Genomic DNA, 27,411 nt, shown 5'->3' with positions numbered 1-27,411 from the left:
TCTACAAATAATCCTGTCAACTCTCTCTAGGTTGCCTGCACCATGACATAGCTGAAACTTGAACAGCACCAATATTCTGGGATGCACCTCCAATAAGCTTTCTGCAATTCTGGGAATTTCTTCTCATTGGGAGTTCAGAAATATCTCATCAGTCAAAATGTGTTGGGCATCTGGTCTTTGCACAGAATGCCTCTAAACTGCCACCTCAAATCCAGGCTGCCTGACACCAAGGACCGATTTCCCATATTTGTTCTCTACAAAAGACAAGGGATTTTATTATTGGAACAAAGACTCACACTGTGGATCCAGCAATGTCCTCATGGTGGCATGCCTCTCTGTGGGATTATGGGAGGATCAGGCCACCCATAACTTCTATTCTCTTGCTGACCTTGGTCTATGTACACATTCCCAGTAAGACCCTTCTTCAACCTGTGAAGTGTGATGTTGTGAAATTTTTATAAACCAATGATCCAGGACAAGCAGAGATCTGGATGGGATCCATGTTGAATCAAAATACACTATCACTTTTTTACCTGAAAGTATTTAAGGGAACGATTCTCTACTTCAAGGTTTTAATCCTGTATTTATAACATTTTGGCAGTGCCAAAAATGCTTCTTTTTTGTTCCAAAAAGTAGCATCCTGAGATTATCAAATCTATATAAAGGAAGCGTCCTAATCTTCCCCCAAGAGAAGTGGGGGATTTTCTCTTTTCTATTGATATAATTGACTTACTGGGGTTTAATGGTGCTAAGCATAAGAAACTAAGTAAGGTGTCAAGTTACTTACCTTTGGTTCTTGTCACAGGATATACAGTTAAACTATATCTTAGGGAAGTGATATTTCAAATTATGCCATACAAGATGATTTTAGCGGTCCTTGAAAAACATATGGTAAATTTGAAACGCCTCAAATAATCTAGACTTGTGATTCTTAGTTTGACTGCACAGAGAGTCACCTGGGAAGAGTGGGGAGGTGGTGCTTTTAAAAATACAGATGCCCAAGCCCCCTAGGACCAAAAAAATCAAGGTATCTGGAGATGGGACCAGCATATCAGCATTTCTAAAAATTCCCCAGATAATCCTAATGTGCAGCCAGTGTTAAGCTTTTGATGTAAGAAGAAAAATATAAAAAACTTTCAAAAGTTGCCTTCTGAAACATGACATGAAATGCGTACAAAAAGATTGATGCATATAATCATATGAAAATTGCCAAGTTTTATATGATAAAATATTCTGGAAAAAATTTCCAGTTACCTATATTGTAGAAAGAATTTTTAAAATATATAAACATAAGGGACAAAAACCTTACTTTCAAAGCATTTCTATGAATTTTAAATAGGAAAAGGAAAACAATCTAATAGAAAAGATAAAATGATCTAAACAAAAAATTTACAAAAGAAATACAAATGTCCTATGCACACTAAGTCTCATTAATAATTCAGGAAATATAAATTAGAATGAAAGACTTATTTGCCCAGTAAAGAAAGTCATAATATTCAGGATAAGCACGTTGAAATATTGTTGGGGAGACTCTAAAGTGAATCTTTTAGAGACAAACTTTGCACTTTCCAACAAAGTTTAAGTGTTTGGCCCAGCAATTTACATGTACAAAAAATAAAAGTAAAGTGATATTTATTGAAACAATGCAAGAGTAAAAATCTGGAAATGAAACAAATGGTACACACAGATTGTAATGACCAAATAGATTACAGTGCAGCTTTTATTGCATCTGGATATGCAAGGCAGTGCTGTGCTAATAAACACCCCAACCCTTAGTGGCTTTTAACACAAAGGTTTATTTCTTACTAATGCCTCAAGTCTCCATGTCTCCTTATCCAAAACCCTGCCTGATGGAGCAGTCATTATTTCAAATATTGATAGTCACTGAGACAGAAGAAGGTGAATGTCATAAAGGAGCCTAGAGTATGGTAAGAGCTGTGGGTCCCCAGGGAGGCCTTGTTCTGTACAGAAGGTACAAATGCCAGTAAGTATCAAAAGAGAGCTGAGTTGTTCTCCCTCAGGGGTTTCCATCTGACAACTAAGACTGGAAGTGAAGCTAACATTCACCTCTGTGTACACATTGTGAACACAGAAACCACACACCAGTGGAGGCCACCAGCCGTGGAAAGAACCTGATGGAAACAGAAAACACCAACTTCTTTCCTACTAGAAAAGTCCACTTTCACAAGAAAAACCCTGGCCTCCACTTTTTCTCTTCCCTGCCCTATTCCCAGAGGGTCTAGACCCAGAGGGTTGGGAGCAGGGATTGAAATCACAGATCACTGTCTCTTCTGCCTTCCAAGTTCAAGTCCCAGCACCCCTCCCTTCCTCATGTTAGGAATGCTACAGAAAGGAAAACTACTGAATTAGATATGATTATTAGAATCTTAAAATGTACTGAATATTGAATTAAATTTTAATAATTAAAAGTGGTCAGAAATTTAAGAGAAGAAGTATTTCACAGAGGGGAGGTAAACACAGCATTTATAAAGATAGAAGCAATACACCTAAAACTACATTATGTTAATTATTGAGTGACTTGTGATTCTTCAATAAATAGGTTACCTATAGGTAGGATGATTATGTTTATACATTCATGGAAAATATTCTGGCAAGTTACGTACTACACACTGTTCACAGAAGTTCGTGACCTCTAGGGAGCAGGATTAGAGAGGATAATATTGTAAAGGGAAAGTTTTTATATTTTCAGGTTGCAAGACTACTAAGTTTTTTGATCTCTTTATAACAAAATATGTTAATCTTACAAGTGCAGATTAATTTAAAAAAGACTTTACAAATTCAGTTGCACAGTGATCAAAAATATTATACGCCTATAGAAAGAATGGAATAAATTCTGTCCTGTATTTCAGAAGCAGTTGTGTTTCTTTACATTTAAATACTCACTAGTGAAGTAGAAAGGAGATAATTCTACAAACTAAAACTGCTAGAGTCTTAGCTAATACATCTTGTTTCTATTGTTTACAAAAGACAAAATGTTTTCTTATTATCGCCTTGCCATGAATGGCTACTTCTCAATTATATGTGGTAATGAGAGACAAAAATTGCATGGATAATTAAAGGCCACGAATAACCCCCCAATGTAATTTTAGGTAGTATTTCAATCTTTTTGCCTGTCTAAGCTCTTAACAGGACTATTAACAATTGAATTGTAAAAACCAACTGGACTCAGTTTACAGCCTCTCTGTCATTCTCCTCCCACTCTTTGATGAGCCTATCGACATGAAGTGAAATGATTGAAAAGCATCATCAACAAAGAGGAGGAGAAGGAGGGACTCTGGGACTCGGCTACCATGTAGTCAGGCTGTGAAACCCAGAAGTTAAATATAAAACGTTAATTGTCCTGAATTTATGTGACACTACTTCTCCAACATAACAGTAAGCAGTTGCCAATTGCTCACTTACATTTTATTACTAAGGCGGTTCTGTCCACAGCTTCTCAGATCCCAGTTATCTATTATGGCATCTTACTGCATAGAGATGTTTTAATGATGGCAAACTTGATAAATAGACACTTTATTGTCTATTTCTTCCAACAATTCAGTTGTATCCGTTCCGACCCATATAAAAATCAACCATGGGCTGTTAAAATGGCTTTGTGAGTAAGTGACATATTCGGTGAAATGAAAACAGTGTCTTGATAATTGTCTCCTAGCACTAGGACATTCTTTTCTAGTGGTGGCAGCTGCTCTCTCCTTCTGTCTCTTAGTCTATTGACTAACTGGGCTTAACTATAATGACTAATTCACCTACCATTACCGGCTTTGTCTTTACAATCTCTCAATGCTTGCTTTTTATTCTCTGTTCTTTCTCTTTTATTCTCTTTTCACATGTATTAGAAATCTATGAATTATTGTATTTTTCTTTTTCCCAGTTCCACGTAGAAATATACATATTTCCCTCTTTGGATTTTCTGAGAGCATACAAAAAAGGCCACACTCTGCATTTACTATGCTTTAAAAAAAAAAAAAAAATTCCAGCCAACAAATTCTTATTCAACTCTCAAGTAAATGAATGCTCTTACTACAAATGCCATTTTCAGTGATTACCCTGTCACCAGAATTAACTCAAAAGTCTTGCTTTATATTAATGTATTAATGGAACTGAAATTTAAGGTACAGCTTTTATCTTATTTCTTTGGTCGTCTGCAAAATCTCAACCCCAATCTGAAATCCTTTCTTTCTTATCACTTCTATTTGAATGACAGTACTGATTTGGTTCAAAGGTCCAATATAGCACATTAAAATATCCTGTCCCCACACACCTACCTACTTAGGACTTAAAATAGAAATCACCTCAAAAAATTGTTGATACTTAAGGCATACATTCCAGCAGTTCTACCAATCACAAAATAAAACATCCTGATAAGGTCTGGTTTCCTGGAAGAGTCATCATCTTAATGCTACAGTGTTTCTAATTTTTGTTTTATTTTGAATGATTACCCATGTGTGAAATACAAAAAGTAAGTCTCCAACAACATTCTTTGTCTAAATAAAAATTGGTGTATTCAATATGTTGAAAAAGTACACCCTGTGGATGTAAATAAAATGCAATTTTATTTTTAAACTATATTCAATGGGAAAACTTTATCCTTCCTCTGGAGAAAAATGCAGTAGGCTTTAGGAATCTCCCTCTGAATCTAAGGGTAACAAATGGTTCTAGGTTTACCTCACAATCGAAAACATGGTCTCAGTTTAGAGATTAGAAGTGTTCAGTGTAAGATATTAATCAATATTTGAATCTTCATTTCAAGCATGTTAACAGCTTTCTTACACACACACATACACATTCCGCACATATGTACATACATACATGTAGGAAAAACAATCACACAAAAAAACCTCTTCAAAAATCTTTTTGTCTCTCCAAATCTGATACTTTTTTTTTTTAATGCTCTTGCCTGAGAAGTTCTGAGAGTCTTGGATCTAAATCATTTTGATTTCCTTTGTAATACTGACTTGGAACCTTTTTTTGGCAATTATTGCTTTTTGGTGCCTAGATTGAAATTCTAATTTTGACATCCTCCTATTAAAATTTTTAATGGCTCACAAAAACTCCTTCACCATTGGGTGTGAACTGTTCATATATAAAACATCAAGAGAAACTTTCTAAAACACACAAAGATATAACTCACGTCAACTTAGTAGAAAAGGTAAATGACTTGTGTAAAAAAATCTAAATAATAATTCAGATATACTAAATACTTCACAGGCTGTGCAGAGGTATATCAGCCTCCAATTCAAGGATAAAAACTACATATATGGCATGAGAATAAGCCACCAAGAGGAAGTAATCTATTTAAATGTTGGGAGAAATAAGTTCAGATAGATGATGTCCAATATTTCAAATATTAAGTGAAAATTTCTTAGGAAAATAAGTAGAGACCTTGAGTACCGAAATTGGGTAAAATGCAGATTATAATAGTACTAAAAATTAACCAGCCTTCTGAACTTGAAGTTCAGAGAAAATATAAAACAAATAATGTATTCCTAAAGTAATTCTATGAAAATAAAAATCGATGTTGATCAATTGAAGGTGAAAGCAAGGGTTTGCCTTAAAACAAAGCTTTAACAATCAAAAATTCAGAAGTTTATTAACAAAAGACTGCTTACCAAAGAACTATACAGATCATTCCAATTGAACCCAGATATCTATCATCAGACATAAAAATGAAGTAAAAAACAACCTTCCAATTGTTACTGAAGCTGTATAATATAAGGCACTTAATAGTTTGATATGTAATGTAACAAGATTGAAAGAGTTTTTGAAAAGAATGAGTTTGTTTTAGCCAGGGTCTTTTTGGGTTAAAGAAAAAGGAAATTCCATTCAAAGGGTGTAGGGTGGTATCTGTCTTTTAAGGATAAAGAGAATCTCATCATGGAACCCAAGGGGAGAAAGCATGCTCAGGCTTCACGTGAGTTGGAATGGAAGCAAGGCACAGAGGCCCAGAACAGCCACATCATAATTCCAATTTCTGGTTTTCTTTTTAGGTCTCCTGCATTCTTCTTGTTCATCTGATTGACTATGTTCTTGTCCCCTTTGCACACGGACCACTATAACCACGGGCCTGTTTGTGTCCTAGGAGGGCTGTGAGGTGCTGATTGCTACTTTCAGGAACATACTGTCTCCCAGTGTCCACATACTGTTATAAACAAATCACATATGACCATTAGGATAGTAAGCTTAACAGATCACTATTAATTTATGATATTGCTGTCCTTTTGTCTGGGGGCAAAGGTTCCATCATCCAGAAAGTCTCTAAGAAAATGTATTTATCCCATCTGATTTTTGTTGCATGTCTTGGAAGACAAGGGAGAGGTGTAAATATGAAGAAGATATAATCTCTTGTGCTCGTTTCAGCAGCACATACAGTACAATTGGAACGATACAGAGAAGATTAGCATGGCCCCTGTGCAAGGATGACACACAAATTCATGAAGTGTTCCATATTTTTAGAACTCTGGGAATATGAAAAATCAGAGAGAAAGGACACTCCCAAAGGAAACAAGAGCTCTTTACCAATGGATACCAACCAAAACAAACATCAAAATGAAAGATAAAGAATTTCAAGTATGGATTTTAAGGAAGCTCAGTGAAATATAAGAGAAAGATATGATCTCAACTCAAAAAGTAGAGAAGATATAGTAAAAAATAATGGTAAGACAGAATAATAGGTACTAGAAAAGAGTTTATACAGGACAGTACCTGAGAAAATAATGGATGAAGGAAAGGTTCCACCGGAAAGCTTCTGATCTGAATGTATAACAAGTAAGTTATTCATAATTAAGATGAAGCTACGATCCTTAAAACTCGAGTTTCAGAGAGAACTTCTGTGTCTGGATCTGTGTTAATGATTTTAAATCCCCGAATAGTAAATAATCAATCATCAATTAAATATTTGCTAAGCCCTACATACATAGCATGATTTTAGAAACTAGCGAATACACAAAGTATTTTTACAGCATGATCTCTGTTCACAAAAGAGTTTCTATAGCTCAACATATTGAACAAATTATTCTATAGTCACATCATTTGAGAATAAGTATTTCAGCTTGCCTGGTTAAATTTTTTGCTTAGGAAATGACTCCAATATAATAAGAGTTAGATGATTCCAATTTAAACATACTGGTTAGCTTACTGCCAGATACCTCAGCTGTGTCCCCCCTGTGAAATTGCCCCTTTAACCTCATGAATGCTTTTAAGCCAAAGAGAAACTGGAAGAGGGCCAATAACCTAAATAATAATACTCTGGGTACCCTGGTGCAACCAGTTGCTTTGCCTGGAAAGGGCACAAAGGATCTTGATCTGCTGGAGCCAGCAACTTTATGGACTTTTTCCCAGTGTCTAAAAGAGGTATCTCCAGAAATTCTAGAGATTAAAAAAAAAAAAAAAAAAATTAGATATCTTGGCAAGATGGCAGACTAGAAGCAGCCCGCACGCTCTGCTCTCAAGGAGGGGATCAAAAGTTGTAGGTGGATGTCTACCTACAGACAGCTCTTTTTGGAAAAAACATTGTAAAACACCAGAGAAGTGATGGGAGACATTCAGAGTGAAGGCGGAGGTGCTGTGGAGATTCATTTGGTAAGATCAAGGGGAGCTTTGCAGAGGCATGCACACATGGGGCAGGTCAGGAGGAAAGAGCCCTCGGGTTCCATGCTGACCCAGCAAGCACTGCAGCAGGAGCTATGAGGGGTACCCCACCACGACCACAGACCTCTGAACTGTTTGGGGAGCTGCCTGGAGTCTGTGCAGAGAAATTGCACTGGAGAGCAGGTACAGCAGGGTTCTGGTTGCTACCTATCCGGGGTTATTGCAATTGATCTATTTTGAGCTCTCAGGTACAGAGAGCTAGGTCTGCATGGGGTGTGGCTTTGCAACAGCCACCTTTGTATCGCACCCTCCTGGTTAGGGAGGGAGTGGGCAGAGTGGATGCTCCCCTATGCTGTGCTCTGTGACTAGGATTAGAGCGCCCCTCCTACCCAGCATGGGATCTGAGCAGAAAAGGATGCCTCAGGTGCCACAGACACCACCTGAGAAGCCTTGCAGTGACTGCCTCAGAGGGACCTGGGTGGGGGTAGAATCCTGGACACCCAGTGGCCGCAGCCCGCAGCTCCACCTCCTGAAACCCCAGCACTACCACCTCTGTCATTTCTGAGCTGCTGGAGGTAGCTTAGCCTACGCAGCTCTACCTCTGCAGTTTCGGCATTGCAATCTAACTTCACATCCCAGACCACACAGCTCCTGCCCTGCCTTCAGGCTACTGCTCTGGCTCTGAGGCTCCTGCTTTGCCCAGGAGAGCCACTCTGTCCTGGAGGCTCCAGTGCTACCCTCAGGCCTGAAGACACTGCCCCTGAGATTCCACTGCTGCCTGAGATTGCAGTTCTGCCCCCCTGAGGCTCCAGCACTGCCCCCAAGACTGAGGCTCTGTCCCTGTGGCTCCATCCCTGTGGCTCCAGTGCTCCCCTATTGGGCCTGTGACTCCACCTCAGAGATTTTAGCACTGCCCCTGGATGCCAAAAATACACCCCCGAGTCTCTACCACTGCCAATGAGTCCATGGAACTGCCCTGAGGTCCAAAGTTCCACCAGGGACATTCTAGGCTTGGGCCACCATTACACCCAGACCCAGTTCGAGCAAACACTCTCAGCATGGACACCCATGACAACTGCCTAGATAGCCTCACCCAGCTGCCACTGTCACTTCTACAGGAAGACACCAGACAGAGCAATCCCCCACAATGGCAGCCTTCATGGACAGGGTCTCACCCAGCCCCCAACTCAAGCTTCCAACAGTGATCTGGGGAACAACCCACTACCCCATGCAAAGATCATCCAGCACTGGTTTGAACTGTGACAATCAGAGGGGAATGGGACAAAACAGAATGGCTGCATTATAGGTTATCAGTGCTCTTTCCCCTCCCCTGCCTGGTCAATATCCCAGGGTAGGATACAAAAGTGCCGTGTAGGATATCCCTTTCTTCTCGCTAAGTAGGAGAGTTCCCAGCAAAGGAGAACAGGTGCCCTGAGCTGAGAAAAGAGGATTCAGATGAGAAGAAACCAGCAAAAGAATTCATGCAACACGAAAAAACAAAACAGTTCGACACCCCCAAGGGATCACAATGCATCTATATTAATGGACCCTAACCATAAGGAAATTGTTAAAATGTCAAAAATGCAATTCAAAATATAAATGGCAAATAAAATGAATGGAATTGAAGAGTAAGTTGAAAATCAACAAAAAGAATCCCCCAAAATGGTTCAGGACATCAATTTAAAAAAAAGTCACTAAAGAGCTAGACAACATAAGAAATGATATAATAATAGACATTTAAGAAATAAAAGAGCCATGTAGGGAATTTTAAAATACAGAAGAAAAGCTTCAACAACAGGCTAAATCAAGCAGAAGAAAGAACCTCAAAGCTTGAAGACAAGGCTTTAAAGCTGTATCGGTTATTCAAAGATTCATAAAAGAGAATAAAGAAGAACGAGCATTTACTCAGAAAAATACGAGACTATGTGAAGCAAACTAATACATGGATTATAGATATCCCTGAGGGAGAAGAAGACAGAGTAAAAAGCATGAAAAATCTATTTGAGGGAATTATTGAGGAGAATTTCCCTGGTATTGCCAGAGATTCAGGCATTCAGATACAAGATGGTCATTGAACACTGGGTAAATTCTTAGCAAATAGGCCATCTCTAAGACCCATAGTCATCACCTTGGCCAAAGTGAAAAGGATGGAGAAAATTCTACAAGTAGCAAGAGGAAAGCAATAACTAATCCACAAAGGAAAACCCATCAGGCATTAACTACAGACTTCTCAGCAGAGACTTTACAATCCAGAAGGGTTTGGGGCCTGATGTTCAGTCTTCTAAATGCCCATCAATTCATAAGTGGATTAACAAAATGTCGTGTGTGTATACACACACACACACCTCCCCCCACACCCACCAGGGAGTACTACTCAGCCATAAAAAGAAATGAATTAATGTCTTTTACAGCAACTTGGGTAGAACTAGAGAGCATTGTCCTAAGTGAAGTATCTCAACAATGGAAAAACAAATACCACATGTTCTCTCTAATAATTTGGAACTCACAAATGGGCACATATGTGCATAGAGAGACATAAAGGTCATTGAAAATTAAGAAAGGGAGGAGGGGTAAAAACCTACCTATTAGGTACAATGAACACTATTCAGGTAATGGGCACACTAATGACCCTGACTTAAGCATTATAAAACTATGTAAGAAAACCATTTGTACACTCCTAATATTTTGAAATTTTAAAAAATTACTTAGAAGTTAAAATTGAGATGAGATACTTCATATCTTATTTTAATAATCTATAATAAAATATTTCTTTGTAATGACAACATGGTGATTGATACTGATATATCTTAGCGCTGATAATGATCAGGCACTGTTATGATCTTACGTGTGCTAACTCATTTCATCCTCACATCCATCTACTCTTTCTGCAAATTCATGTCATTATCAATTGAACTGATTCACTGGCTAAGTATGAATTGAATTCTGTTTTGCGGTGTACAGAGTCAGAAATACTTCCACTCTTGAGAACTTGTATGAGAATATGTATACATGTTTGTAGAAGAAGGGAGTTTACAGTTATCAAAGCTCTACAAGATTTTTTTCTTGGTTATTTGAAATCACTTTTTCCAGGACACTTATTTTTACCTTTGACATGTTAAAGCTCCACTTTTTATCAAATTAAGACTACTCTCATTCCCTTAGGATGTTTTCTCTCAAGTTATAATGGATAATCTGCCTGTTACAAAGAGCTTCCTGTGATTTAACTTTGCCTACCATCTTTGTTCACCAGATGGCCTAGAACACTCAATACCAAAAATGTTTTTCTCTAGTAATATTTAACCTTGCCGTGTAAGTCTGGGTTAAAATTCAGTTACTCTTTATCAGATAAATAAAATGCAATGTATCTGTAAAATGATTCCATACTGACTTAAGAAACTGCTGTAAATTTCTGAATGATGATTTCAGCATTTCAGTCAAAAAATGAATATAGAGGTTAGGCATAGTGGCTCATGCTTGTAACCCTAGCACTTTCAGAAGCCAAGGCAGGAGGATCACTTGAGGCCGGGAGTTCAATACAAGCCTGAACGACACAGTAAGACCCCCATCTCTACAAAAAAATAGAAAACCTAGCTGGGCACGGTGGCATGCACCTGTAGTCCCAGCTACTTGGGAGGCTGAGGCAGGAGGATCACTTAAGCTTGGGAGTTGGAGACTACAGTGAGCTATGATGATGACATCATTGCACTCTAAAGATCCTGTTTCAAAAAAAAAAATAAATGAATAAAAAAGAATATCAAACCTCAAATATTGTAGTTAAAATTTTACTAAAATGACTTTTAAAAGACCTTTTTTGCTAAACAGAGTTTACAATACTGTTTCACTATCTGAATTATAGCCTAACCTTTGTTGTAAATTAATGTTGATACCATGAAATAGGCTGTAGTGCTGACTGTGAAACAGAATTGCTAATTATTACAAAAAAGGGGAATGCAAATAATGTGAAAATGCTTCATCTCAGCTAGCAGAACTAAAAATAATCCAACAACAAATAATACCACATCAGCAGCTCTTAGGTGTGGAGATTTTTGGCTTCTACCGCAAATGTATTTTGAAATTTTTCATATGTGGTTTATGGATGATAAATTTCCCAGACTAGTAAGGTCCTTTGTACTTAGAGAAATGATGAGGTTTTCATTTTTATTTTTCCAGTGTTTTGAAATCAAAACTATATTTCCTGCTGGTTCTATATAAATGGCTTATTATACTTTTTTGAAAGAGAAAAATTAGAGGTACATGAAAAGCATCTGGCAGAGTGCTGGGAGAGCCTTATGTTATTTTTCAGAGCAAATGAAAATTCATGTCTGTTACACTAGCCCCTTAAATCTCCATGTACCCACACAGGAGCTATTAGTCCTCTCCTATGTAATGGAAATGGAGTCTCATTGAAACAAGGTCATTTAGAAAGAACAGTTTCTCTGTGCAGGTTCTGAAATGGCTGACCTTGAATCTTGTTCATTAAGATGATCATAAAAAGATAGTTTTATATTTTTGATTATTGGAGTTATCATGGAAAAAGAATAAAATGGAGAGCCCATTTAATATCATGGTTATGTTCCTCAAAAATTTATGGAAGAAAAAATTTTATATGCCCAAAAAACTTATTCAACCTCTAAATAAGCAGATAAAGGCAAATTAAAATTTCTCACCTATCAATGTGGAAAACATTTTAAAAATCATAACACATGATGTCAAGAATGTGGTGAGATGGGCACTTTGGTTCCCATCTCTACAAACTTCTTAACCCAGGGACACTAACTATTTCAAATAAGTTCTAGGAAAGTAATAGATACTTAGGCAATAACTTTTATAAAAGATTATCAGTATAGCATTATTAGTCACAAAATACTGAAATACATTTTGGTTTACTTTTAACAGTATATTTTGTGGTCATTAAAGTCATGCATTTAAAGTATTTTTAGTAATACATGAACAAGTTAATGATTTAATTTTAAATAAAAAACCTGAAAATGTTTTCAGGTTTATTCAGCCCATACTTCCAAATTTTCTAAAAATTCACTAATATTTTGTGAATAACAACAACAAAAAGAATACAAAGAAATACATCTGAATGCTAGCAATGTTTATATCTTGCTAATGAGACAGCAGATGATTTGGGGTTTTTGTACATTTTTTATTAATTTTCCCAAATTTAGAAAACTGATTTAATATTTTTAAAAGTAAATGTAAACATTTTGATAAAAAAACTGTATGTCTAAGTGAAAGTCTTAAACATATTTATGACGTATTTAAACAGAATTTGTGTCTAGGGAAGTTATATAATTTCCATGAAGAGATTAAACCTGGGATTGTATGAGCTGATTTCAAACTCTTTTAAGAATTGAAAGCTGGTCTCCAAGAGGAATAGTTTGCATTCTTTCCAAAAATAGACAAACAAAACAAACACAAACAGTACCCACATGCTTGAATGTGTACCAGCTTTTGTTTGTTTGTATTAACACCTTTAATGTGTACCTGAGGAGAAAGTATGGGGTCTTCTTATATGTGACACTTCTATGTCTAAAGTTTATATACTGTTGTTTATTTATGCAGATATAGGTGCCAAGGAACATAGTTCACAGAAACAAGTAGTTGAAAATGTAGACATGTTCTTGTAGCACTGCCATTCAATTATTGTGAACACTTTGTGAACTGTATGCTTATTATAATGACTTTTCATCAAAAATTACTTTCAATGATCAATCTGCTAATACTATCAATAATTATGTACTGTGTGGGATGTCTTACTATAACTTCAGTGATTTAGTTTGAAGTCCACTGTGTCAAAGTATTATCTAACAAGATTTTTTTTTTTTTTTTTTTGAGACAAGAGTTTTGCTCTGTTGCCCGGGCTAGATAGAGTGCTGTGGTGTCAGCCTACCTCACAGCAACTTCAAACTCCTGGGCTCTAGTGATAGTCCTGCCTCAGCCTCCCAAGTAGCCGGGACTACATGCATGCACCACCATGCCCAGCTAGTTCTTCTATTTTTAATAAAGATGGGGTTTCACTCTTGCTCAAGCTGGTCTCGAACTCCTGATCTCAAGAGATCCTCCGGACTCGGCCTCCCAGAATGCTAGGATTACAGGTGTGAGCCACTGTGCCTGGCCCTCTAACAAGATATTTTAAAATGCACCTGACTAGGTTATGCATGATTATTAGCATCTTAACAGATATCCTTCTATTAGTTCTCCAGTAGAGAGCAGAGCTCTGTGGAGTGGCGTATCTAGGAAGAAGGCCAAAAAGTGAGGAAAAGTATAGAAAATGAACCTGTATGATCTAAATTACAAAGTGGCTCTACTTTCAGTCTTTTTCTTAAAAGACTAAAGCTAGCTGAGAATTTGAGGAAGGGATCTCTAAAGATTTTTTATTAAAAAGTATGAAATTAAATCTTGGATCTCTTAATATTGGTGCCCAATATCACACAACATAAAAGCATGAGCATTAGAACTTCTGATAACCATACAATGTTCAATTAAATAATATCTAATAGAAATGTACAAGACTATTCCATTTATTCTATGGGTCATTTCTCAATATTGTATTATCTTTTCTTAATAAGACTATTTAGCACTTACTCTTTCAATTAGAAATATTTTTTTTTGTTTGTTAGTTTGTTTTGTTTTGTTTTTTCCAGAAAAGTACTTTTTATTTGAGGCAAAGACAAGCCTGACTTTTAGGATTACAGTTCCAAGAGTCAAAACTCAACTGTCGGTGGCACTATTTTAATTTTGTAGACTTTGCTTCTCCTTGGTCAGAAAAGGGTATTCAGATTTTATTTTCCCCAGCTGGGCAAAGGGGCAAAGAAAACTGGAATAGCCTTCTACTCTACTGATACTGCTCTTCAGAACCAACATAAAGCCAGACAAACCCTCAGTGGTCAGTCTGCAGGTTGCCACCCCACGGCTGAGGCCATACTACATTTGTAAGGAAGATGAAGCAGGAAAAACAGGTGTAGGTCAACTGGAAAAAGCAGGCATCCACAGCTACAAAATTCCTCATTGAAGGGGTAATTCTTGTGGGAGGCACTGCTTAGCAAGGCACAGACCCTCAAATTTCTTTTGTAGCTGAGTAAGGTGATCACATCATGGCTGCTCAGTTCAAAGTCAAAACTTTAAAGTTCTCAGCAATGTGTTCAGGTGTTACAGACTTGGGGATCACCACTAAGTTCCTCTGCGTGGGGAACAAGATCAGAACCTGGGCTGGAGTTTTATTGTGCTTGGTTGCAATCACCTTGATCCTGGGATCTTCCAGGAGGGATGGGTCCTTGGCCTTGGCCCAGGGCCTGTCGAGAAAGCCAAGGAGCTGTAGGCAGTAGGCAGATGCCTTTTGACAGGCAGTACTAGACTAACTTCTCCTGAGTTAGGTACAGGTGGCACTTGATCTGGTTAACCGCTGGCTTATACTTTAAGCCATATTTGTTTAAGATCCTCGTGATCTGGAAATGGTTGAAATTGGAGATGCCAGTAGCTGCCACCAGCCCTTCATCCACCTGCTCTTCCATGTCAGTCCATGTATCCAAAATATCTGTGTCACTGGGAATCATGTTGCCTGCTTTGTGCATTGGGAAAAATTCCTTCCCAGCCTTAAAGCCTGTCTGCCAGTGAATAAGGTAGAGGTCCAGGTAGTCCAGCTGCAGGTCCTGAGCATATTCTTGCAGGCTGCTTTCAGCAGGCCCTTCTTATGGTATGTTCACTACACCTTGCTAATGATGAAGAGCTCCCTCCATGTCACCACCCACTCCCTGAGCTTCTGATGGATGGCCAACCACACCTCATGCTCATTCTGGTACACATGGGCACAGTCAATGTTGTGGTATCCAACATCGATTGCTACCTTCACCGTCTCGGTCATCTGGCCCACAGAGGACTTCCAGGTGCCCAGCCCCACCATGGGCATCCTGGTGACAGTGTTGACCACGATGTGGCTGGTCATAGGTGTTGAGCTTCATAGACCCCTTCCCAGAATTGTGAGAATTAGGAAGTTTTTGTCTAGTTCCCTACCTCTCCCCAAAAAAGCTTGTGTAATTGGATACATGAAAGTAGTCAACATGCAATATTTTCTGCTTTGTGGTATCAAGATTAGGCCAAGATTAAAATATGTGTTCTAGTATCTGTAATAAATTATTACATATGAAATCAAATGATCTATATTATCTGCTTTAAACATTTTATATTTTACAGTATCCTACAAAGAATGAATTAAAAACTTTCTAAAGGAGACAAATTCCCACTTTTATGTGCCACTACTCATTTATTGTTTCAGATAAAATTTTGAAATAAAAAGTTTTCTTTCCTCACTTTTGAAGGATTTTGCCATTTTTTTTAACCAATAAAAAGGAAAAACTTTTGTGTTCAGAATTATTTATTGAAAGGAACTGGTTTCTGCTCTCTTCAGATTAATCTCTCTATCATTATTTCCTTGAACAGCCATCAAACACAGAGTATTAGCATAAAACCATAACTTTGCTTTTCACTTTTGCCAATATTAAGATTATGCTGCCATCTGATTCATAGGCAGGTTTACAGGCATTCATCATGCTAAATACATTTTAGACTCTAAAAAATTACTCCTCAGCTTTTTATTAATGTGTGTATCATGTATACTGAGACACACAGACACATGGTCAAGGCAGGCATTGCTTATTCTTACAGGAGCACAAAGGATTTAAATAAAATTTGCATAAGATTTGCAACTAGTTAGAACTTGGCTATAAGAGTAGAACACAATTTTAAAAAGAAAAGAAAAATATAACGAAGCAATAAGAGTGAAAACATAAGTGCCTATTGCAGATAAAAAGTTGATAATGTGATTAAATTTGAGAGTAAAACACTTAATTGAGATTGAGAATGTACCTCTATACATTTACTTCAAACACATAATAAAAAGAAAAGAAACTCATTTAGCAGGGTTCTTCCAAATTCTGAGAGTCTCTTGATATTTCTTACAGCTATGAGGTTGTTTGGTTTCTTTTTACACTTGCATTTCAATAGTGAATAAAAGTATGATGTCAACTTCCACTTCTGAATAATAACACTGTTGTTATTAAATACCTAGTTATAATGACATTAATTTTTGTAAAGAGGTATGCAGTTTTAAAATAGTAATATTTTAAGTACATTGGAAGATGTATACCATACTCAGGAGATTTACTGGATTTAAAATCTGTTTTTTCTACACCTGATAAGACAAATGAGGCTCTATAAAGGGATTAATTCATTTATTAATTTGATAATATGTATCCAATGTCCACCAGGCACTCTCGTAAATCCTGGCAATACATTGGAGTACACAATAGATAAAATTCACACCACTTGGTATGTATATTCCATAACAGATAAACAAATAAATAATGAAATTTCAAGTAATGATAAATACTGCAAAGAAAAATTTAAAAAGCAAGGTAAAGGAGAATCAAAAGAAGTGCACTTTCAATAAAGTAGTCAGGGAAGCCTTCTCCTCAGAGATGGCATTTGAGCAGACATCTGGAAGAAATGCTGAAGCAAGTGGTGCTACTATCTGAGAAGATTCTAGAAGAGGAAGAAGAGAAGGCTCTGTGAGGAAAAGCATGTCAGAGGAGTGGCAAGGATGTCAGTGTAACTGAAGCACACGGAAAGAAAGAAAGAAAGGAAGAAAACAAAGTTAGAGTAGTAGTCAAGTGTAAGATTAATGGTGAGAATTACAGGCCATGGAAAGCACTTTAAATTTCAAAAAAGATCCCAGGAAGAATATGTATTTTAAACAATATATAAGGAAATCCTTAAAGAAGAAATTGACAAAATAAAGTATAATATCTATTTTAAGTAATTTTTACTTCATCTCCTACTCATTCATACAATGCATTTTGTAGATTTTAAGGCCAGATTCACCACTACTTCATATCTGGAGCTATGAGATGAACAGAGGGGACAGCCATTTGCATCTTTTTAAATGAAACAGAAGATTTAAAGGTCAACCAAAAACTAGTATATTTTAAAAATATTAATTACTTGTTTTAAATAGACTTAATTAAGCAGAAAAATAAACACTACAGAAAGAACTTCAGGCTAAAAAGTGAGGGAGAAGATAAGTTCTCCTTCCCTATGACTAGAGGGGGAAGTTTCAAAACACTTAACCTGACCTTCTGAAAAGTTCCACTAAGTTTAGAGAGAGCAAGCAAATGGAATTAGGTCTATGTAAACGCAATTCACCACCAGTAAAAACAACTTAGTGTACTGAGTAAATTGTTGTTTTAAAAAGTACCCCAAATTTTAAGTAGTAAATAGTTTAAAATAAATACATTTTAAAAACAATTGAAATGTAAATTTCGGCAACGTATGTAACCTGCAATTCTGTATCCCCCATAACAATAAGATGAAATAAAAAAATAAATAAATAAATAAATAAAAAATAACAATTTCCTTTTGGTTTTAAACATAAAGATCTTAATTTATTTCTGGTCTACAGAACATGTAAAAACATAAGTTTAGTTGAAATGTTAGGGTTGGAAGTACTTATTGTTAAATTTGAATGCACTGTTAAGTTGAATGAATTCTAATTTCCTTTAGGAGCTTCTCAAGAGATACTCAGAGATAAATAAACAGTATGAGTGCTAAATAAATAAATTAATTAATTAGTGGAGATTTAGAAGATGTTGAATGTGATACCAGAATGTGAGTGATAATTAGCAAATCTATTGCCCCCATTGTAAATATCACTGAAATGATTTCACTCAAAAAGTCAAAGAACAATTAATATCTACATGTATTTTCTCTAAAACATAAAATGTATCTACTATTGTTATAACAAGTCCAACTACAACATATATAAAGTGTTCAGTAAAAATGACTTTCTATTATACAGCATGAAAAATTAAAAAGTAAAAACACTGATGACCCAATATTTAGTACAGACATGGACACCAAAATGTTTTGTTCAGGAAACATCTAAAGAATTCATGAGTTTGCTGTGTATAGTATCAAGAGGTATCAAGTGGTGACTGCAATCATATCTCAGCAATTAGCCCAGATTATATAATATTGCTAACCAAAATAAAATTTTAAAAAATACTTTGTACAAAGGTTATTCTAGACTGCAATCTTTATCTATAATTTATTTACATTTTTTAAAAAATCAGAACATTGCTTTGACAACCAAGAAACTTAAAGACCAGTTAATTGTCCAATTATGGTAATCAGTTTTTCTCAGATGTCTTATGAAATTTTCTTATTTTCTATATTTCATTTTTATCCCAATTTGTTGCTTTTACCTATTTTGTTGAGTCTATTGAACCCCCAAACGTTTCAGAAAACAATGGTAAATAATAGGTAACAAGTTTGCATTTATCAAGAAACCTAACATGTGCCAACAGTTGTCTTAAATATACTACCCAGTCTTCTCATTAAATCCTGACAGCTATGATGTGAATTGTGATACTATCATTGTCTTTATTTTACAGAAGAAAAAACAGAGGCTGAAGAGGACAAAAAACTTGCTGATAGTCAGAAAAGGAGTGAGTGTATGTGTAGCACCAGAAAACAAACCCAGGTGTTCTGAACTCCAGAGCCAAAGCTTCTAATTGCCTTTCTAAGGTGTCAAGGAAGCAGAGCAGAAAACTGGGAGGCAAGACTGGTGGATGTTTGAATCTCCATCCTGCCAACTCAGAGGTTATGCTAAGCAGGCCCAATTTATTTAAATAACAAACTAATTGGTTTAATGATGAAATAGCTAAGTTCTAAGTTCATTGCAATATAATCATATTAAATTAATGTTATAAAAATAAAAACGGTTGTTACAGAAAGCTACAAATATTTGAGTCAAAAATATCAGGGATCTTATTTCTATACAATAAATAAACATTAGGATGAAACTTTTTCACTGTTTATGTGGTTTATAAAGTTTAAAATAAATATTTGGGCCATAAGTTATTAGAGACGATGGTTTCTGAGTGATTACTAGTGTTCCCTTTACAAAATTATCCATGATTAAGGATTAATGCATTTGTTGGTTTTGAGAAATCACTCTCAAAGAGTAATCTATAGGAAATACGAAAGAACGACCTCATAAAATTAATATCATTGAAGAATCCAAAACAGATAATTACATGTTTAATGTTTAACTCAGTTTCAATTGAAGTACTTCTTATCACACAGCTGGGTGCTATTAGGAAAGAGCTCTTCTATCTGAGCCCATTCACTGTCCGGTATACAACTTTAATTCTATTATATTCAAACATCAGTTGTGCAATGTTTTGAAGATTGTTGAGTGTGATGAACTACTTTACCATTCAATCTTATTCCATAAGTCTGTAATACTTATTTCAGAAACAATGAATGAAGAGTGTCAAAGGATGAGAAGCTTGTGTTGGTAGATATCATTTAGTCAGATTCATCCCTTCCATATCTAGCCAGGTTGTTTATTTCAAAGCTAAAGGCCAAGTGATATATTTAGGGATAATACAGTGATCACTATCATACAAAATGATATGGCATAATTTTGATTTTGATTACACTTTTATTATTTTGAGCTTTCAACCTGAGCATCATGAAAATCAATCATTTTTTAATATTTCCTTTGGTTTACAAAAATAAAATAATTGAATGAATGCTATCTATTTCAATGCAGTAAAAATGCCTAATACTACACAGCTCACAAGCATGGCAGTAAAACAATATATTGAAGAGTAGGCTCAGTTACATATGTAAATATGAAAATTTAAGAAAATAAAAGCTTACTGATTCTAATATTATCAAATGCAACAAGAATGTATTTATTTTTATGCAAAGAACTACCCAAATGTATAGACAATATCGGCGAGTCAGATAAAACCAATTGTTGCATCAATAAAAAAAATGCAAAGTATGTGAAGTATGAAAGAATGCAAGTAGGTTAAAATACTGCCAGGTTATAAAGCATTGGAACAGGGTTCAAAAATATAGTGAAATTATATATTTGGTACACAGAGAACACACAATAAATGTCTGTTGAATGAATAAACATGGAAAGTAAAACATACACAACTGCTTTTTCTCAGTCACTGGACAATATTGAGATGTCACTTCAGGGGCTCAGGCCTATAGTTTGACTCCCAAGAGGCCCCCCAGGGGCCATTTATTACCTTAGTGAATTTCATATGATAAAAGACCTAATGGTCAGCTTTGCAGAATGTGCAATCTAATTGTTTTAAAACACTATGCATCAATGTCCCAGAGACCAATTCCCATGAACACGATAATCAGACTTCTTTATAAAAACCAGAATGCTGATTAACTCACTTTAAGTGAGACATTTCATCACATGATTTTCGCATTTTCTCGCTGTGAGTAGATCCATACAGGAAACCAAATCATACACTGAAGGGTGATTGGTGATCTTTGACTTACAACAGGGACAGCTGGAAGAAGTAAACTTGAATACTCTGGTTTATGACACTCTGATACATCCATTTTACAACCAGGATTCTTTTGCTTAGGGACAGGCAGTCAAGCACTTTGTCAGCTAAAGCACCCTTTCTTGGATATTACCACTAGAATTTGCCACTACAACTTTTTTTTTTTTAACATTTCAATCACCACTCCTTTTCGGATTAACACATTTTCCATTGAGTATCTAATGAGTAATAGAAGGCCCAGTTTCTCCATCACCTACAAGTGATTTGTTTTGATCTATTATCTCCTATATCTTCAACTTGATTTTAAAGTCTATCTCGATAGACTCTAAAATACATCTTGAGGAAACTCTTTTTATTATTCTCAGATTACCATCTCTGTCTGAAAATGGGCACATTTCCACCACCAGGCCATGTGGAATCATTTGATCCATTTGCAGGCCTACGAGTTTCTGCTTCTACTTACAAGGAAACAAGCATTATACGCGGGAGAAGGAGACACAATTTCTAGTATTCAATGATGTCAAAAGTTCCTTCCTCCCTGAGTATTTTAAATTTAGTTTTGGATAATCCCATTCTCTTCTTTGCAATCCTAATAGCTGGGTGAAAAGAATTAAAAGGAATCTACTCTCTGCCCAGCCACCAACAACTGGGGAAGTAGATGGAATGTTAATCACTATCTTAACAAGTTGACCATTATATCCACTATTCTCCCATGGGATAAATACCATCAATGTAGTGGAAATCACATTAGGTTGGAGGTTAGATTATCAGGATGAGGTCTTTCCTATCTCTGGCAATAATTAACTGTATAACATTGGACACATTATTTAATCTCATTTGTAAATGGGGTTATACAATTATCAGAAGTTCGTCCTGCCATCATGTTTGTGGCATTCACAGAATCCTATCAGTAATTATAGCTAATTAAATCAGTGATTCTTGGAATAGGGCAAGGAGAACACAAACCAGAAGAAGAAAAAAATGGATTCCATTCTCAGAACAGAAGGGAGATGCACATATATTTTTTATAAACCCCTATTTGAGGAAGGACTGGAACCAACATTTTTCAAATATTAGCAGTGGCTAGAACTCTCTTAGTCACAGAATTCATGCTATACTTTATATCTGAGACCTAAAACAAAATATACACAAGTGGATATCAAAAATAGGTATGAGATAACAATTTGTGGTAGGCATTAGTCTCTCCACTTCTTTCCCTATATTACACTCTGATAAAAAATTGCTGAATATAGAAATGATTGCTTTTTGTGAGATCATGATTTCTCATAACTTATGCATTAAAATATGTGGTGGTATAAAACAATTTGATTTGAAATCAAATTTAATTTGGGTTTTAGTTTCACCAAAAAGATTTATCTTTTCCTTAGGGTATTCCCCTTCTTATGACAAATAGCTGAAATGATATACATACAACATTTCTTGGGAAACAAATGGGCATTTAGTTATATCTCCGGCCAGAAAGAACAACTTTATTACACTTGTGACTGCTTTCCAATAAGAAAGAGTCGCACGTGAGGTGATGTGGAGTTCAAGTCTGAGAGCTAATATTTTTCAGTTTTATTACTTCAAAGGCTAATCAGTAACCTCTCTTGGCCTCAGTTTATTCATCACTAAAATATAGAAAAATTAAGCACAGAAGGAAATGTGGTAATTTCTAAATTGTAATAATATTCATAATACATGTAAAGTAATGCTTGGTAAACAGGCAACTAATATAGGGGGCAATTCTTTTTTCTTCTTCCTCCTTCTCTTCTCCTTCTTCTCTTCCTCCTCCTCCTTTTTATCTTCCCCCTTCAAATTATTATTAAAGTCTAATGTATCAACTTAGGAGTTTGGGTGGGAGCAAGGAATTAAACTAATTCATGCCACAACATCTCTGTATGTACGTACCAGTTAGATTGTAAACAGTGGTTCTAATTAAACTGAGTAGTTCTATTTGGATAAATAATATAAAATGAATATCAAAAAGTATTATTTTGTACCAGCAAACTGCATATTTGAAAATAAAATCCTTCTTCCCAAATTAGCTCCCTTCTTTCTGACTGCCCAATTTTTGGTAATGACATAGAAATCTTTCTATCACTCAGAATTAAAGCCTCAGGTTTGTGTTTGATTTGGTTTTTTCCTTTATTTCTGCACACTTGCAAAACCTATACGAATTAATGTGAATTATAACTACACCCTCCTTTAAAATTTCACAGGTACTATCCAATTTCTAGCACTAACTCTCTCTCACCTGGACATTTATAACAGCTTTCTAAATATACTGTGCTTTAATAAGCATTGACAGGATCACTTTATATCCTTGAAGGGAAGAAATCAGAACTGAACAATAATTCATATGATAGATTGATAACTGAGGAAAATACCAGAAATAAAGGATGTTGATAAATAATTAGGGCTTTCTGCATGCTAGGAATTATTATTTTCATGCTTAGTAAAACTTGTTGGAAATTTTCTAGTAGTTTATATAAACCTAGCTAATTTTTACCAATGAATTCTGTGGCAGTAGAGAATAAAATCAAAGTTTAGTGATGCTGAATAAGTTGGTTTTATGCTTCAGTGTCAGAGAACTTGTGCTAATACTGCAGGCATACATTCCTTCACATTTCAAATTTTTATATTCACTTTTTCCATAGGTTCTTGATTTCCTCTGTTACTATTTCACACTTTATTCTAAGTACCACTTATTTTGTTTAAAGGTGTCACAAAGGTGAAAAATGAAAAGATGTTACCCTGCAGTATGGCTGGATGAAGTAATGATTGGAATATAAAGGTAGGCGCATGCAATAACTATAATGCAATCTATTGGCACATGCATTTGTTTTTACAGCATAGAAAACAATTTCAAGATCTAAGTGTCCTAAAAATAAGAAATTAATTCTTGCACACAGGTTCAGCTCATCTAGCCTTGGCTGGGCTTTGTGGCACTGATTCAGGTTTTGGAACATCTGGGCCTGTCTCCAAACTATCGGTTGGGATGAGATCCATTTTATATTTTTCCCATTCTCTCTTTACTGGTGGTCACCTGGGGCATGTTCTTCTCATGGAGAATGGCATGAGTGCAACAGAACAAGCCAAATTATGAAGGTATGTTGAAACCTTTGTTTGCCTCAAATACACTCATATTCCACTGGCTACAACAAGTCACGTGACCAAGTCCATGCAGTGCCTGACAAATGAGAGAGAGAGAGAAGCCAACACCTGCTAAACAATAACCTAATGCATCACCACATTAGAGTAGGAAATGAAACCCTTAGCTTTTAGCATGAGGTTGCATTTTATTGTATAGCCAAATGAAAAACTTTCAAAGATACATGCCTTTCTTTCTCCCAAAACGCCTCTCCTACCTTAGTTGCTGCTTTAAAAGCCAAGAAGGAATAGTAAGTAATCACTTGTTGGGTCCCATTCCAGAACACTGATTATTGGCATGTATTACTGGTGTATATTTTGATAGATACTTGCTGTGTCTTTCTCACTCTCCGTATTTTACTCAATCCAGTCCAGCCACCATGTTGTCTCTGATACTCCTATACTTCCTGTGTCCATAGTCAATTGACCCAGGAAGAGCTAGTTCATAGCAGGATATGTCATCTCATTTATTCTCTTCCTTTTCATTCACTGAACATGCCCATGGGTGGCGCTTGCTACGGTCTGAATTTTCATATTCTCCCAAAATTAATATGTTGAAATCCTAACATGGTAGTGGTAAAAGGAAATGGGGGCTTTGGGAGGTGACTAGGTCATGCTTGTTTCAAACATGCTCATGTTCCACTGGCCAAAGTCACATGGCCAAGAACATGCAGTGCCTAAGTGTATACAAACTTCAAGAATGAGAGTGAGGGGGACCTTCACAGATGGGATTCATGCCCTGATAAAAGACGAGTGAGAAAGACCCCTCACCTTTTCCACCATGTGAAGACACAGGTAGAGTATCTAAGAACCAGAAAGCAACCATTGGATCCTCAATCTGCTGGTGCCTAGATCTTGGACTTTCCAACCTCCAGAACTGTGAGAAATAAATTTCTGTTGTTTATAGCTACCCAGTTTATGGTATTTTGGTATAGCAGTCAGTCATCTTAATACTAAAACAAAACATTCTTTCCTTGACTATTCTTTAAGTAGATGAGAAGCATGAGCTGATTTCTGTTTTCTATTATTTACAAAAATGATTATGGCATCAGTGTGGACAATGGAGACCCTGGAGGCAAAAGAATCATTACAGGGACCAAGAACTTGAACTAAAGCAATAAGAACAGTGGATGGAAAAGAAAGGATATATTTAAAAAGTGATGCCGGGCGCGGTGGCTCACGCCTGTAATCCTAGCACTCTGGGAGGCTGAGGCGGGTGGATCGCTCAAGGTCAGGAGTTTGAGACCAGCCTGAGCAAGAGCGAGACCCCGTCTCTACTAAAAATAGAAGAAAATTATATGGACAACTAAAAATATATATAGAAAAATTAGCCGGGCATAGTGGCGCATGCCTGTAGTCCCAGCTACTCGGGAGGCTGAGGCGGTAGGATCGCTTAAGCCGAGGAGTCTGAGGTTGCTGTGAGCTAAGCTGACGCCATGGCACTCACTCTAGCCTGGGCAACAAAGTGAGACTCTGTCTCAAAAAAAAAAAATAAATAAAAAAAAAATAAAAAGTGATGAAACTAATAGTACTTAGAAAGTGGCTGAATTAATGAGATATGAAGACTCTCAAGCTTTTAATTTGGATGTCTAAGTGAAATGTTAACTGTTTTGTATTTGGTAGCTATAAAATATTTTGCAAAAGTCCATTAATATTTTCTATCTGAGATGATAATATCTTAAGTATGAGGCAGACAATTAAAGGTCATCAATCAAGTATGTTGTCAATGCAGAAATTCTTTCCATGGCATCACAATTATGTTTATCCTTTTTCTGCTAAATGTTTTTCCAGTGATGAGAAAATAATTTTCTTTTAGGATATTGATTTTTACTAACAGGTGGCTTTAGTTATTAGATACTCAAATGTTCTTATGACATGAAATATTCTGTTCTTCAAATATATAATTTCTAGCTCCTCTACCACTAGCTTAACTCTTTTGTATATACTATAGTTTAAGACAGGACTTTTGAAATCAAATACATTATGTTAGAACCAGCTGATTTTCCCTCTAAATTAAACTGCTGGTCTTGGCTTCAAGTCAAGTATAATTTTTGTATAATTTTTCACATATAATAGTTAGCTCTTTCCTCCAGAAACCAGTAATGGGTTTTTCTTACCCACTAGTGTCAGTGAAAATTCTTTTTTCTAGGTCTGACATGATCTAGCTACTAAGGTTTAGTTTAATGTTCTATATAAGGAGGCTCTTACTTGCTTTAATCTGTATGTTTGGTTTGTCTACTCATTCTGCTTTGGGCTATCTGGTTAATTTAACTGGCATCTTTAATTCCTTGAAAACAGCTCAAAACAATTTTAACTGCATATTTTATTGTTTTTTCCATCTTATTTATTAACTTTCAATCCTCCTGAGTAAACCAAATGCAGTGTCATTTCTGAAAAATGCCTCCATATTTTTCCGTAGACAAGTGATGGCTTGTATTTATGACACTTGTGCTTGTTTACTAACAAATGCCACCGATCCCTCAGGCTGTTCATATGAGTACATACTTTCTGTAGGCTTTGGCTTAGCTCATTTTTTCCCTCTTCTCCTTTAAATGACTATGAGGCTTTATTTTTGTTTATTGAAAGCTTCTGAGAAAGCTGTCTTTCATTAATTTATTCACCTTTTCATTCATTCATTGCATATTATATACTAACTACCATGCTAGTCATTGGCAAAAAAAGTTAGTGAGACAAAGACTTTACACTATAACAATTCACATCTTAATAGGACAGGAACTAAACATATAACAGTAAGACAGTACAGTAAATGTTATGATAGAGATATGTATACAGGTAGAACAAAGAGGTCAACAAAGCCTTCTCAGCAGAGGAGGTACTTGCCTGTGAAATACAAAGAGTTTGTCAGGCAAGAGAAGAAAGAACCTTCCAGGCAAACTAATTAATTTGCATTTACTAAGTGTTAGCCTTTTTTTCACGTAGCAAACTACAAATTTTTAAAATAACATTCTACAGATCTTGCTCTCTCCTTTTCTATTTTTTCATACTGTCTCTGGCCCATTTCCCTAGTTGCCTATCTTCTTATAGTTAAACAAATGATCAAGAATTTTACATATTTTATTGAATTCATTCATTCTATTTCATGTTACCTAACTCAGAATCTTATAAAAATGGATGTCATAAGCAATGATACAAAGATGTTTAATTTGACCGAAAGAAAAGAATCGACTTTAGTTTGGTCATATTTTTGACAGTATAATGGAAAGAAGGAAAGACATTTTGAAAAATGTATTCTCTATCTTTCTGA

General features: G+C 35.9%; 1 non-coding gene and 1 pseudogene across 1 annotated transcript; one reads left to right on the top strand and one right to left on the bottom strand.

Annotated features, from left to right (window-relative positions):
• Positions 1 to 6,365: 6,365 nt before the first annotated feature.
• Positions 6,366 to 6,472, top strand: LOC138377647 (U6 spliceosomal RNA). The gene has a single exon (XR_011231814.1). It is a non-coding gene; the product is annotated as a U6 spliceosomal RNA (small nuclear RNA).
• Positions 6,473 to 14,504: 8,032 nt separating this feature from the next.
• Positions 14,505 to 15,559, bottom strand: LOC138376994 (aldo-keto reductase family 1 member B1 pseudogene; annotated as a pseudogene).
• Between the last annotated feature and the right edge of the window lie 11,852 nt (positions 15,560 to 27,411).

Source organism: Eulemur rufifrons, chromosome 29 (assembly GCF_041146395.1).
Source record: "Eulemur rufifrons isolate Redbay chromosome 29, OSU_ERuf_1, whole genome shotgun sequence".
In the NCBI taxonomy this organism is placed as follows: domain Eukaryota; kingdom Metazoa; phylum Chordata; class Mammalia; order Primates; family Lemuridae; genus Eulemur; species Eulemur rufifrons.
This window is presented reverse-complemented; position numbering and strand designations above follow the sequence as displayed.